The sequence below is a fragment of the Seriola dumerili genome, unplaced genomic scaffold, assembly GCF_002260705.1.
Source record: "Seriola dumerili isolate Sdu_G_001 unplaced genomic scaffold, Sdu_1.0 BDQW01000025.1, whole genome shotgun sequence".
Lineage (NCBI taxonomy): Eukaryota > Metazoa > Chordata > Actinopteri > Carangiformes > Carangidae > Seriola > Seriola dumerili.
Window position 1 is genome coordinate 4,618,514 of NW_019174280.1, and position 15,588 is coordinate 4,634,101.

Consider the following 15,588-nt stretch of genomic DNA (forward strand, 5'->3'; position numbering starts at 1 on the left):
AATGGGGTAGTGGTCTTGCTTAGGGAGGAACGATTGAGGTATTGATTACGCGCAGGGATTATCGCTAAGATGGGCGTGGCTTGTGTGCTGTCTGTACAGAAAGCATGGTGGGTGTAAATTATTAATCGACTAGATACTTCATTTGTTCGAAGAGAGAAGCTAGAGAGCTTGTCTAACAATTATTGTTGTTATATAGAAAATCCCCTTTTGCAAAGCTCATTTCAGAGGTAATGCGACAATCATTTGGCACTATAGTGGAGTATTGACCGTAGAGGTAAATGTCAAATTACACCTATAGATACGCAGATAATTGTCTCTTGTTCTCAGTTTAAGGTTTGCCTTGTATGTCGGCCTTTTTCCTTCTCCATGCTGGGTGTCATCCTGACTGCTAGCTGTAACCAGATAAGACTCATCTATTTCACGCATACAGAGTTATATAATTATATATATATATATATATTATAATGATTTATGGAAAATGCTAATTTATATATCCTAAATTTTCGAAGAAACTATTCAAGTTAGATGTGGTTAAAAAAGCAAGATATAGTTGTGTCAGAATGGTTCCATTGAATACCCGAGTTGAAACTCACCGGGGCACTAGGGCTTTATCTGCTTAATGTTCACATGATGCTTCAGTTTGTGCTCACCGACAGCACTGCGGCTTTCCTAAGCACTCCTACATTGGTTGGAATGGGTGCAGGTGCAGAGGAACAGATTGCGCCTTCAAATTTACCTAAAAGGTATCTAACAGGCAGGGACCGTTCTTGTGTTTAGTAATTCTGCTGGAGCATTTTGGTTATTAACCTTCACCTCAAAAAACATTACTCTATGCTCACAAAATGTCATCTACTTTTATACAAATAGAAGCGACACATGATTTCCGCTTGGTGTCACAACTCAGTTGATGACCATAATTTTCATCCTCAGTTATTTCAGAACTTTTTCTTTAAATCATAACCATCGTTAGAACAGGAAAAATCGAGTCAAAAGTCGCGCATTGCTTTCAGTTAAATAAGCGTTGGTCAGGCTGTTCTTTCTGTTTGTGGCTGCTCTCATGTCTGCAGCATTGTTTCTTGGGTGACAAAGTCGCGGTGAGGCAGAAAGAGGATTGTCAGTATTTGTAATATTTGCTTAGACGTTAGAAGCACAAGCTGGCTGGAATCGTCCTGGCGATAGATAAACAGACAAAAGACAAGAGAATCCATTAACATAATATATGTGATATTAATCAAAATAATCTAATCCTATACAACTATGAGGGAATACACTATATAAGATTATTCTTTATAACTTCATTACAAAATACACTTGTAAGGCCGGTATAAACATTCATCAGCATAGATGTCTCCTATATTGGTGGTAGGGTATTGTTGAGATGTTGTACAACTAATTGCAATAACACATATCTGTTATTGGGGTTGTACTTTACTTTGAGGAATTATATAAAAACAATTATTGTTCACATTTACGACAATTAGTTCGCGAATGCGTTAAGGGGTACTACAGTGATTTGGTATTGCACTTCTATTAAGTCCGGGGTGTCACCAAAGGACAGAATTTAAAAAAAAAAAAAAAAAAAAAAAAAAAAAAAAAAAAATTATTTTGGTCTTCAGGGTTGTTTTACTAAGACTTGAGCAATCTCACTTGCCTGTAGAGTGATCTTTTCCTTTAAATTATTGTCTCTGCTCCTACATATGTGTCTTCTGGATGGCAGAAAACAAGCACCAAGTACCTACGGCTGCTTACTGTACAGTGTTTAAATAAAGAAGGTGAGTAGCTGTTTTTGTGTGTGGTTTTATACGCCAAGGGGGTGAATTCGTTGAGTCATTGTGCATTATAGCGTTGGCTTTTTCAGGCGGAAGAATATCTGCTTACTCATCGGCTTGAAAACTCATGAAAGTTGGACACACACGTCAGACTTGGTGAAAAAAAGGTATCTGATATGGGTCCTGGGCTGGGTGTGGCAAGGTGTACAAAATAGCGCCTTTTCGTTTGATCAGACTAAAACTTGTCATGACAGTAGTGAGTCAGGCAAATCTCACACGCGCTGTCTTGTCTCATGATTTGGTGCTGCACTCTCCTTTGACACTTCACCTTTTCTGCAATCCTTCCTGGCTGGAAGAGTTAAGCGATATTGGATACCCGATGCTTTGGTGTATCCAGGTCTTAATGAGGAAATAGTTTCAGACTCTTTCTTTAAACTGGTTTACACCATCCTCAATATTGTTTAGAAATGGTTGGTATCCTTTGACTGCTTCTTTCTAATTGAAACATCAATCATGATGGTAATTAATATTTACTTTGTCTTTACTGTTGGTCAGTGAAAAGAGGAACTGCAGTGGTTGGACAGAAAGAGAAGGAAGAAGGGCATGCTTTTGTAGAAAAAAAAAGAAGAGAAAAAAAAAGAAACAACACACCAACGCCTCCTTTCATTATTGTTATAACAGTTGTTTCCACACACGAAACATAAAGATGGGAGTCTGCAGACGCCACTCATCAGGCTCCACAGAAGCACTGCTAGTTTAAGTGGTCCCAATATAGCCTAACTTGTAATGCCAGTGAAATCTGTTTTTATATGAAGGGAATCACGATGCTCCCACCTAGCCCTAACCCCTTTTGGGTTTTCTTTGTTATATATATTATCTGATATGCCCTCTATTGTTCATGACTATTTAGTGCATTTTCACTAATATCGCTGCTGCCCTGTGCAAATGTGCCTGAAGTAAGCTCAGCTAGCTTCCTTTTTGTTTTATTAGGATCTATTCTAATTTTGAACTGACGTAAACATGTAAAATCTGCGTATAGAGGAAAAATATCTAGAAATTTACTTCTATGGCGTAATCTTCAAAATATTTACCATTAACTAACCTGACGTCAATCGCTCTGTGGAAGCTGTCCTTGCCAAAGGAGTTATAAAAAGCTGCTCCACATTACACCTAACCCTCTTTGTTAGTCATCTAACACACTCAAGGTGATTAGGTAAAAACAATTTATAGCCACTATCAGATGATAACTCAGTGAAATTTGCTCATTTTAGTTACTAACTGCTGCCTCTTATGCTTAGTAAAGGTAAGACTGGTTGAAGTTAAAATTTTAATTATGTGCCACACAGTTATAAACACACAGCATTCGTGCAGCTCTCAGAACTGTGGAAGCTGAAGTCAAGCTTTTTTGATGATCTGATGCTCTTTTTATAACCTGGCAGATTTAAGGACTATGCAGGAGATTTTGTTGTGGTTTTGCATAGCACATCATATTAAAACCCACAAGGATGAAAAGTAAATGTGATTAGTTAAAAGTATTAGATTTAGATTATATTAAAGATAGCATATTAGATACAATGTCAAGACTATAAATATTAGCAGCCATAATAACGACAATGGGAGAATTTTTAAAAATGCCAATTTTATTTGCAATTGAATGCATCACATTATTTTTCCAACGAACCCAGAATAGCGACCATATAGACATTTCTTTGCTTTTTTTGCTTCATTTGAGACAAGAAGCATTTCTACTTCACTCTTAAACATTGCTCTCAGCCAGTGACCACCTACTTCCAGGTGACCATTATAATGTCATACGGAGGTCTAGACCAAACATCAGCCGACATCTCGGTCAAACTGTCCTCGCCTCTAGCTCTGTCATTCGTGTCCTCCTCTGTTGAATCGCGGTATTGAAGAAGAGAGAGAATTGACAATATGCACATAATGTCACACACATCCATCAACACACACACACACACACACAACACACACACAACACACACACACATTATTTCTTTGAAATATTTTCTGTAAGTAACTGAAGTGGTTTGTGGAAATGAATAACGCATAGTAAAAGGTCCTCCCCTGTGGATCATTTTCCAACTACAAAAACAGACAGGAGAGGAAAAAATTAACATTAACTCCTGACTCAATGATCCTCAGGCTTCAATAACATAAGATTATACACATGCTTGTGCGTAGTATAACGTGCATAGTGGTAATAATTAGCAAACCGCAAAAGTGATACATAAATATTTACTTTTCTTAACAAAACCCTGTTTAATAAAAAACATAAACTCTCAAATGATCAGTGTCCTAATGATTAGGTAAAGAACGAGAATAATCTGCAGATTTCAATATGTTGTCAATACAGCGCAATACCAAAAATGCATTGAAATATATACTCATAATACTCATAATATGCAACCCCTATTGAAAATAGCAAGAACACTGATCCAAATCATTTGTAGTAGACAATTGTTTTGATCCCATGTCAAAATGTTGCAATTAATAGACTCCAAACTATATACAAACATTAAAAAACCAGTAATGGTTTTAATGCCTCGGTTTGATACATTGATATAAAATTGTGCCTTTTGTTGGAAAATATAAAAAAAAACATTTTTACCGTGAAAAATTCCTTTGATAATGTGGTGAATGAAACTTCCCCAGTTCAAGCCATGAGGAGACCAGTGACAACACCAAGAACAGGACGATGAACCCTCATCCTGAAACCACGCCACGTCAGCCAAGTACATCACAGAGGCCACAATTACAATAGCGCCACAGTTCCACTGAATTAAAAAAACAAGTGGTGCTCTGAAAGCCTCGGTCCAAGTCATCGAGTCATCCAAGAAGGGTTGAATCGAGCGGAACCGCACTTGGAGTTGTAGTATAATTGAAGACATTTACCTTTCGTCACCTTTCATCCTAAGAGGCTTCTTCAGTTCTGAGAAGTGAACTGAAGAACTGAAGACAGCCTTTTGAGATGACGAAAGTCGCAGTTGCCCCTCGATTCAATTTTTCTTTGGATAAAGTGTAAAAGTTGTTTTTTTGTTTTTGGGCAATGCAATGCTTCAGACAAACGTATTAAGTCAACTACCTTCCTGATGACTGAGTCAAGAGTCAAAAAAATGATTTGTCAAGACAGTCGAATTTTCTAAGTGGATAGATGTGTATCTACCCACTCAGAGATATACTCTCTTTATATAGCAATTGGATGCAATTCATTTCGTCATTCTTTTGGTTAATTTATTTTGCAATATAGGAAGTAAAATGCAGACAAACAGACTATGCATATTTTAGTGCACTGTTTAATGCTGATTTAATTCTTGAGCAGGGAACTGGAAGCCGTTCCACCTACTCGCGGTCCTTTCCCACTTTTTAGTCTTAAGGGTTTGAAAAAAAAAATGAAAAAAAAAAATTTTCAAAAGTTAAAATTTTTTCTCACTGATTTTCAACAAATCAGCAATGCAACGTTGTTTTATCTATGTTTCAGCATTTGTCAGCAATTATAATTTTTTTATATGATTATTATATTTTTTTGGCAGACTGTGTTTTACTATAATTGTCATTCACTATATGTTTACACACCAGCCTCGCACTCATGGTTCCACATTAAGATAACAGTTTGTTTACAAATCATTAATAAGCGTATAGTATATTTATTACTACAGCATTATAGTATGTTGAATAGAAAACGCATTTATTAAGATATGGATCACAAACTGGGGTTTTATAAATCCAAATAGGGGTTGACCAAGTTGTGATAATATTTAAAGATAAGCATTAATGAGGAATAATTATCAAGGTTTACAGTTACATGAAAGTTTACCTATTATTGTGAGGATTATACTTTATACAAAATAAACTCCTCATCATCACTGTCCAATAGCATTTCTTAAATAAGACATTGGACAAATGTTTTGACATATGATAATGCAGTATTTTATTACGCTAATGTTCAGTTTTCGCAACATTCATTCCAATGTCTTTGAATAGTAGGTCAATATATTACATCAAAATTATACATTCAGACTTGAAGAGTGCTTTCTTCAGATAAACGAGGCTGTGCTGGGTTGTAATTGACCTGATACGTCTTGTCGAGCTTCTTCGCAAGACTGATCTTTGAATTTGTCCCCTCCCGGAGTAGGCTGGTGGAGGAAAGGAGAGCAGGACAAGAGTTTGTCATAATAAATTAACGGTTAATAATAATAATAATGATAATAATAGATAAAGACGATTAATAATATGAAATTCGTAAATGTTTTAATAATTGTAGAAGCACATGTCCTTACCCCATGGAATCAACTAGGTAAAACAAACAAAAGAAAAACAGTTTATGTTAAAGTTTAAACTAACCACAAAACTATCATTACGTTACGTCAATTACTTACTTTATCATAACATCGTTTTTGAGTTCAGTATTAACGCATATGTGCTTTATGATATACGTGATGATGTTATGCATACTTGTAAGTAATGTTCAACATTTTTCAGGTACGGTCTGTAGGTATTATTATTAAAAGCATAGGGCTAAGCTTATTTTACGACAATTAACCATCGATGCAAGATGATGAATGAAAATCAAATAATGCCATCATTTATTATGCATTCTCTTCCACTTCCTTGACAAAACCCAGTTGTTTTCCTACTGCATTGATATAACCTCTTTAACAATGCGTTGAGAAATAATAATTTGATTTTCGAAAAAAGCTACACAATTTTTCTAAAACAATCAGGCAGAGTAAATAGTTGCTTTTGTTGGCAATTTGGTGGATTATGTCGTTTCTAGTCAATATTTGTGTAGGCAGAATATGGTGGAATTGGAATTCAACTCAAAACATAAACCATGTTCATTATTGATGAAGGTAACATGTTTACTGTGCAACTGTAGGGCTGACCGATGTAGGTGCTACTTAAATCATTTATGTGGAAATAAGCTCTATGAACAGAAGCTGATATTTGGTATAATGAAACTACAATCATATCTTGCGAGCAGATCAGTGGCATCTGCTGTTTTTTGTGTCTTTTAGAGGCATTGTTGACACATTGGCAATACAAATAGACAGAGACAGAGTTACCGTAGCCTATCCTCATATTTATCAACATTCATAACGAATCAGCATATTGCTCTGTTACTCTGAGCAATACAGATTGTACAGTCTCTAAAGTAAAATGATGCCATTGTATTGGGCCAAGATATTGCTATTAGTTACACATGTTATGGAAAATATAAGCGTTAAAATCTCATTGATCCATGACTTTACAGTGAACAGCTCCATGGAAAGCATGTCGCAAAATACACTCCCCAGGTTCAGGCCATGAGGACAACCATGGACAAACAAGTAAAGACCACAGCTACACTTCATCCTACAAAAAAACCCCAAACCAAATCCACATCACATTTCCCGCAAGTGCTTTTGGTCTTTGTTTTAAATAGGTTGAAAATCATTTAGTTTACCTGTCCATTGATTCAGAGTCAAAGACAAAAGGGCAGAGAACAAAGTGAGCACTGACGATTCATAGGTTTATATCTGGCTCAACTAATTGGCCAGATATGCCTCTCTTTATATGTACAGGGCATGAGTGCGAATCGGCACCTACTTTATTGGTGTGTTATATATATTTAATTAGTTTTTTACAGGAAGAGCTAAATGCTAGATGGCCATTTACTGGACAAGGGCAAGATAAATCAGCATCTAATCTCCAAGCCCTTTCCTCCCATCGCTTCTCCATTCAGTGTTTCAAGGGTAGTTCAAGGGGGTGAATGATTAGTCCAATATGAATTAATCATGATAGACGAAAATAAATGACAAAAATAATAAATAACAAAAATAAAAAAATGGCAATTTGACATGTCACTTTGTCCTCTGAAAGACTAATGAGGTCAACCTCAAGCAACGCTTGCAGTGACACAGAGCAACTTTATTCGTTAGATTGATGCTGACACTTGCATCAGGGTGATCACAAAAATGCATTGGTTCTAAAAGTAAGAAGTTGTTTTTGCATGACAAGCCCAAAAGCGTGTCTGGTGTATGACTTGGAGTGATTGATTTAAGAGATTGAATGTCTACTTACATTTAACATTACTGACAAATCGATCCCACAATTGATTTTTATCAATTAGGGTTTATATATAAAAACAAAAAAAGAACGCTGGTAGGGTCAGTGTTATCGTGAAGTTTAGGTATTCAAAAACCCTTGTCAGACAGAAGAATGGGGATCCTCTATTATATACTTCTAATGTTTTTATTTAGAAACTGAGTATTTTGTTGAAGAAGGGTCTCAAGGATTTGATAACTTAAGACAGTAAAGTGTTTTCTGACCATAGACAGAAAATATAAAAGCCAGTGTTTCTTCGTACCACTCCACATTCAAATCCACTAAAACACAAATCAAAACAAAGGGCATCTACGGAAACACCTGCAGCCAGAGTCATGGAGACAATGTTACAAAATAAATAGTAGAAATATGGTGGTTTAGGAAATCAGACGCGTTATCATAGGTTATTACACAAGACATTGCCGTCCCTGTGATTCGCAAGTACAGTGCCCTTTATAGAGAGGAAGAACAGGCTGTTTAGCTCCATTGAAACTGACTCAAGTTAAACCAAAGCCGTGTTGTTGGACGAGTTTTGACGTGTTATGCCATAGTATATGAGAAGAATCAGGGAAATATTTTTGATTGTGTATATTTCATATATTTTTCCTATATATGTCTGGAGCACTTCTACTACTGTTTTTTTTTTGTTTTTTTTGTACTAACAAGTGGTGGTGCATGTGACTGTGAATGTGTGACTGGTGAAGGGGACTGGGGGATCACAGTGGTGACTTCCTGTGGTACTATGATCGCGAACGGGGCAACTGACAATGCAAATCTTGCTTGGTATCATGTTAACAGCGTTGCATTATTATCTTATCACTTCCTCATGCTCTTTTCGCTCTTTACCATGGCCACTTAAGACGGCCCACATATGAAAAAAATTCAAGTCAGGCAACAGAGAAAGTAAATGGTTGTTACTGGATTATTTTTTGGAACTTTTTTATCAAAGATCCTGCCATTTGAGAAACGATTCTTTAATTTCCAACCAGAAGTGCTCAGCAAAAGAAAAAATCCCACACTTTGAGGTGATAATCAGTGTGGTTTGTCAAGCTTTTCATGCCATCTTTGCGCCAGCAGCTGCTGTGTTTTTGGTCCTCACTTCCAGAGGCCCACTTGTCAATCAAGCAACGTTGGCGAAAAACTGATGTTTTTGTCTTGTGAATTTCTGCAGCTTGTGTTCATCTGCTTTATATAGTATGCCGCGGCGGATATTGCCTGCTAGTGGTGTCCAATGTCTGCCAGAAGATGTTCAAAGTATAAATGAGGAATCTTTGTGTGATCACGTGACATTTTGGTGTTAAAAAGAGCAAATGTAAAAGCGCTTTCATGAATGCTGCCTATGTATCAAAATAATTTATAACACGCCCCTTACATTTAATGATATCTTACATTATGATTTATAACTGTTACAATGATCACATGCCACTTTGGCCACTTTAAGTTTTACAATTAGAGGCCTCCAGTTAAAAGATTTGGCGAAATGACTTCCTGCCTGGTCTGCCCGAATGTGGGACAATAAAAATGTACAGCACAAAAGAAACATGCACAGTGCAGTGGAAGCAGTGAAATCAGGTATATTCAGGTAGGTTTCATTTGTTAACAAGCACTTAATACAATTGTAACTCAGCATAATATATAGAGGGATAAGATTTGATATTGGTCTCTGGGTGTGTCGTGTTGCAGCAAATCTTTTGGTCAAATACAATAGTTTTTCACTGCTCACATTCTCATTTTTCTTTTTATCAATGTCCGCCATGCATTGGCAATTTCCCTTCTCACTTCAACCCAATTAACAGACATGATAATACTTTGAGTGATCAGTCACGGCTGTCCGTTCCGCTTAGGTTTGAAGTCCTGTGGAAAGAATGAAAAGGTGTCCCCCGCTCAGCAGGTTTCCTAATTGAGCTAAACATACGAGGCAATGTGTAAGGTGAAGCCTTTCTGCTCAGCGTATAAATTGGCCAAACCAATACGCCAATTGATTTTGTTTAATGGAGACATTTTCCAAAACTAAAATCTCTCCACATAAATCGCACACAGGACCGGAACCATATGTGTGATTAAACAAAATGTATTTTTCACCTTGAGGTTCATTGAACTTCATGCGGCTTGAATCCTGGCAAAAATGTCTGAGCTGTGTGACAGTGAGATATCAGAAGCATGTGATCGCCGATTTGCCAGCGGAACAGCTATCTCAGGATTGATCCTGACGCACAACAGACAATCGGGAGCCACGAGCTGAGGGTTTGTGTTTGATCCCATGTAAGCCTCTCTCTGCTGGCTCAGTCAAGTGGCACTGGTAGCGGCTAAAAATCTCCAATGGACGCAATTCACAGCATCAGCTAAAATAGATGCAGCATCAAGACCATGCTTCAAGCCTCTCTGCACTTCGTTTTAATTCTTTCGCTGGTTCATTTCTTCTGTCCAACTCCCGATGATGTTTTTTTTTTTTGTTGTTGTTTTATGAGAAATGTCTTGCTTCATATGGACTGATTTGGCTGTTGACGGTTTAATTGTGTTCACAGTGTTATCACAAGTTTGCAAACGTGTTTTAATCATACACCAGTGCATGTTTAAAAAAAATAGATTTTGGTTAAAATCAACTGTTGGTGTTAAGCTTTTGACACTCTCATCTCCAAAGTCAGAAAACTCTATAGAAGTCTGAATATAATATGCCAGAAGTCAGCACAGTGGAACATTAGCAGCATTTTTTTCCTGAGAACAAAAACATCAAAACCAACAGCTAAAATGGTAAAGAAATATTGTGCAAATCGGGGTCAGAACAATATGAGTGGTATTTAAGTTTTAGTATGTGTACAGACTAAACAAGAAGGAAAGCAACGTTCAGCAATAACCTTTTAAGGAGCTGCAAACAGATGCTAATCGCCTGAATGTCTTGGAAACTGTTTTTGCCTTAAATTTTGCGCCAGTATTGCAGCTTGTTCAGCAGTCAGAGCAGGTTATTTCTGTCACTTATTGAAGGTGATGCTAATGGTATAGATGGGTGAAAAGTGAGCATCAAACAGCATATCATCCTGCAGGATGAAGCCTTATATGCTGCTCTCTTTCTACTCTCTTACTCTTCCGACACAGAGCTAATGACTAATCGAGCAGTGGCCAGGCCTGTGGCTACACTGAACCAGATGACCAGAAAGCTCCAGTACAGTCCACAGGCTGTGTCGATGAGAATGTTCCGAATAATCCAACGTGCTGCTACGTGTCACAAGCAGTTACAATTTAATGAAAGTTGGAGATAGAAAAGCTTACTCTGGTACTGAGTAATAAAAAAAAAACGCATAAGTAATCGACAAGGACATAAATAGTCTAAATATATCTGCAACATTTCATTTATCATGTAAAAACAAAAGAACGTCGTTTTCCGAGCAAGTTCTTTACACTGGTTTTGATAAATCTAATCTGACACAGATATTTGCCAATCTCAGGAATGAAGAAGTTGTTTCCTCTATGCATTTTGGAATGAGCATAGGAGAGTCAGATATTTTGATCTGTCAGCGCCTGGTCGTCGTTAGTTCCTTTGAGGTCAGCCTTGTATTTTTATATTGTACATTATATCTGGGCAAATCAGGTTGTTAGGTCCGCCTTGCATAACCATAACGTCTAGACCTTGGAGATACCAGATGAGAGAGCAACTTATGCGCTCCTGAGTGGACTGCTGCAATTTTCTCTGTCACCCAAAGAAAGTTTTTCAAAGTTATGTGCTGTTATTATCCTGAACTATTCCAAAACAATGAGGTTCAGCCCACACAGCACACACACACACGCACACACACAAAACACATCCACCAAACAAAGCAGCTCCAGAGCTCTCTTGCCAATTCATACTGATGGAGGTAGCCACTCTCAGCCTGCTCTCTGCTGGGTTTAGGGGTCCGCTGATGCCACGTCACACGCTATTTGAATAATAACCCTGAGAGACCCAGCTGTTAGCCTAATCCCTTCCTTGAAAGCTAGTCATTCTCCTCTAATTCAATCCCTTCTTGTTAAAGCCCCGCTGGAGACAGCGAGTTGCGCTAAAACACCACAACACGATACCTCCTGGGTTAATGCAGCCAACTTGAGTCACTCGTCAACAACATACTTGGGAACCGGGATAATAAACGCAAGTGTCAAGGAAATCAGGATGCAGCATTTAAAACAGGGATTTTCCTGTCTCACAGTGGCCACTGAATTTGAGGACGTATAAGGTTTATAATGTGGAGTCCGTACAGTTATTTTTACATGATAGCAAACAAGTTTGACTAAGTGGCCTGCAGATCTAGATGAATGCCACAATTAAAAAGTGTTGGGTTACAATATACAGTATGTGGACCAAACTGCCTTTAATCCTGATTGGTTGTTGGACTGCACATAGTGTTTTTGTGACAGCAGAAATGTGCAGTGCGCAATCAGGAGGTAATTGAAAAAAAAAAGAATGCACAATTCTCAACTAAATCCTGTTTAATTGTGGTAATTGAATTGGAGTGGGGATGAAGTCTGAGGATCAGTGTTTCTGTTGTTGCCAAGATAATGAGGGAGCTCCATTTAGATAACAAAGAAGACAATTTTCATTTTGGTTTTGACCACTGGCATAGTTTTCTTAGTCATGTATCTGTTTTGGAAGCATTTATTTAAAGTGGTTATTATGGAAATGTTCTATGATATACTGTATAGTGCTTAATACCAAAGTCAAATTGTTTTTCCAATCAGCCACCAAATAATAGATTATTATGTTTTCTGTCGTATCTTGCTCATGACAGTATTTTCATGGATGTCAGATAGACAATACTCTGACAATTGTAATTTTGCACCTCGTTACATCACACACAACACACACTTCAGTGTGTGCCTACGACACTGAGACAGTGCAGGTGTCCTATATCCCTCTAATTCTTATTCTTTAAGGTCCATAATGTGTTGTCTGTCTTTTCTGTGATTATAAAGCAGGTCACAGGCTCTATAGTTAAATACTGTGAAAGTATAGCAGCGCTCAGTCCAAGAGAAAATGCACTAGCAGCCTGTATTCCGTAACTTTATGAATGTCCAATGAACAGCAGGCCCCCCACCTGGACCACCATCGAACTTGCACGGATTTGGTTGTTTCTCTGAGTGTTTACCTGAAATCTACGATAGTATTTTACTCAATCTCAATTAAGGATGTCGTATTAGTGTTTTGGTCCAGCCCTTTTTAGTCCTTCTTCTAGCATCATGTTGTTCTGGTTTATCTTGCCTGTCTGTGCTTATAAGTATTCCACATTTTATCCCATTGTGTTTTTACACTTGGACCTTAAACCAACTATTATTATGGGCAGTGGTTGTGTGGACTGCAAACTTGGCTTACTCACACTTAAGGGAGTACTCACTCACCTCTGGAGCTGGCTTGACGGCCTTTGTCTTCACTTAGCTTCTGCCCAGGCAAAGCAAATTTGTCTGCCGTATTTCCCCATAACTGTGCTGCTGTAGATTCCCATCTTCACGCCTCGCCTTAACATCAACTTAATCTAGCCGGAGCATTTTAGTCTGAATTTGACCGTCTGTTCGGTCTCAGTTCAGCCGGTAACTGACCTCACCATCACTGGTGGGTTTTTTACCAAGATACAGTGGTCACTCAGAAAACGAACCAACCTTGGTCCTAAGTAGAGCTCTAGAAATAAGTGTCAGAGAGAGGGAGATGTAAAACTACACTGAGCTAGCTTTTGTTGCTTGAACACAAAAATATATCTTCTATGGATATCCAAAACTTCAATAAAACATGTAAAATAGCGGGACCTTGAATAATGTTCCTTTGTGTAATGCCTTTTGTCTTTTAAAACAAGCCCGTCATGTTTGTTTTTTTAATACAGAACACTAGCTCTTGTGTTGTGCACATTTATCATGTAGTTGTGTTGCCAGGCGACATTAGTGGTCTGTAGGGTAATTATGAAGGTGGCAAAGGGAGAAGTGCGGTGACGTATAAGAAGACAAGAGTCATCGTCAGGAGAAGGTTTGGGATGGGACGGATGGGCCAACAGAAACACAGGTGCATGACAGAGGAGAGCGTGTTCGAATCACATATGAAAGTAGCTGTTTATATTGTAACTCGTGACAATGTGTCCATCAAATGTTCCGAGGAAGGTACTTATTTCATACCAACATCACAATCTTTTCCAAACTTAACCGGAGAGTAGTTTTAGTGCTACAGCTAACCAACGACTGATGTTATTGATAGGTAAACGCATGTGAAAAGGTACGCACTGTCAGTCTATATGGGTTGTTCAGGGTTGGAGGAGTTTGTTGTGTTTGTGTTGTCAGTGTGGAGAAGATTAGTGTGAGCGTTGGGTGTGCTTGATTTGAAGGCTTCGGTTGATATGTCCTACGTGTAGTTGGTTAGCAGAGAGTTGGCACCTGTATTCTCTTTTCTGGCTATGTAAAGGTTGTTATGGACATTTACCGTAGCTGAATGTACACAAAAAGAAGAAGACAACCAATCTAGACAAACTAGTATTTAATGAGAATGAACTGAGGCCATGACATCGTGTGGTGTACGTCCGTCAAAACTACATAATTTTTATCTTTATGAACCTCAAGGCTTGAAAGTGCATGGGGAAATCTCAAATGAGAATTTTGAACAAGCTTTTAATGATTTGTTTATCAACACACAATAGGTCTATTACCACAGTGGATTTTCATATCAAAACATTTTTAGTTATGGAAGCAGTGTAACTGTTCAAATGAGGTGCTCCTCAAGATAAATCAAGCACACAAGAACTCTGTGCGGAGATGAAAGTAAACAGGAGTCAGGAATAATGAAACAAGAGTACCCAGCCGCAAACAGACATATGCAATGACATGGAAAGTAAGGTTATTGGAGAGTGATATATATATAGTAGTTATAGTGGGGTATATATATCATATAGTATTATATATATATATGATAGTATATAGTATGAGAGGTAGAGAAAGATGAGAGAGAGAGAGAGAGAGAAGATAGAGAGAGAGGAACATATATAGAAGCATCATGATGTGTCTGTGACTGTTTGCAGGCTTTAATGGCTTCCAGGCACAAAGGCAGCTACTTTGATCCAACAGAAACACATAAGACATTTTTGTTGCTTCATGTGAAAGTACGTTGCTACTCAAATGTTTCTTCTTTTTCTATTGTCACTTGCTACAATGTGGGACAGAGCGAGTAAACTGGATTTTTTTATTTCAAATGGGGTCATCCAAAACAACTTCCATGTGTTTTTCAATCATACCTTTCTGTTGTCACTGAGAGAACACAGGAACAATACGCAGAGAGGGATCCTTTGTTTTTAAAATGTTAAACATGCCACATTGGAGAAGGATATATATATATATATATATAATTTTTTTCCATGTCATTGATATGTCTGTTTGTTGGGGATCTGTTTATTATTCCTGACTTGGTTTTATTTCACTCTCCGCAGAGTTTCTTGTGTGTTGATTTATTTGAGGAGCATCCTCTTGAACCAGTTACACTGCTTCCATAACTAAAATGTTTTTATATGAAAATCCACTGTGGTTTAATAGACTATTGTGGTGTGATAAAAAATATTAAAGCTTGTTGAAATTCTCATTTTGAGATCTCCCCATGCAGTTCAGCTGAGTCATAAAGATAAATATGTGTATTTTCACGGAGGTACACCACACGATGTCATGGCCAGGTTCATTCTCATAAATACTAGTTTGTAGATGGTTTGTCTTCTTCTTTTGTGTACAT

The 15,588-nt window shown here is 37.7% G+C and overlaps 1 protein-coding gene across 1 annotated transcript in view; it reads right to left on the reverse strand.

Annotated features, from left to right (window-relative positions):
* Nucleotides 1-15,588, reverse strand: part of LOC111237872 (exostosin-1-like) — a 265,691-nt gene that overhangs the window by 93,320 nt on the left and 156,783 nt on the right. The window lies entirely within an intron of this gene.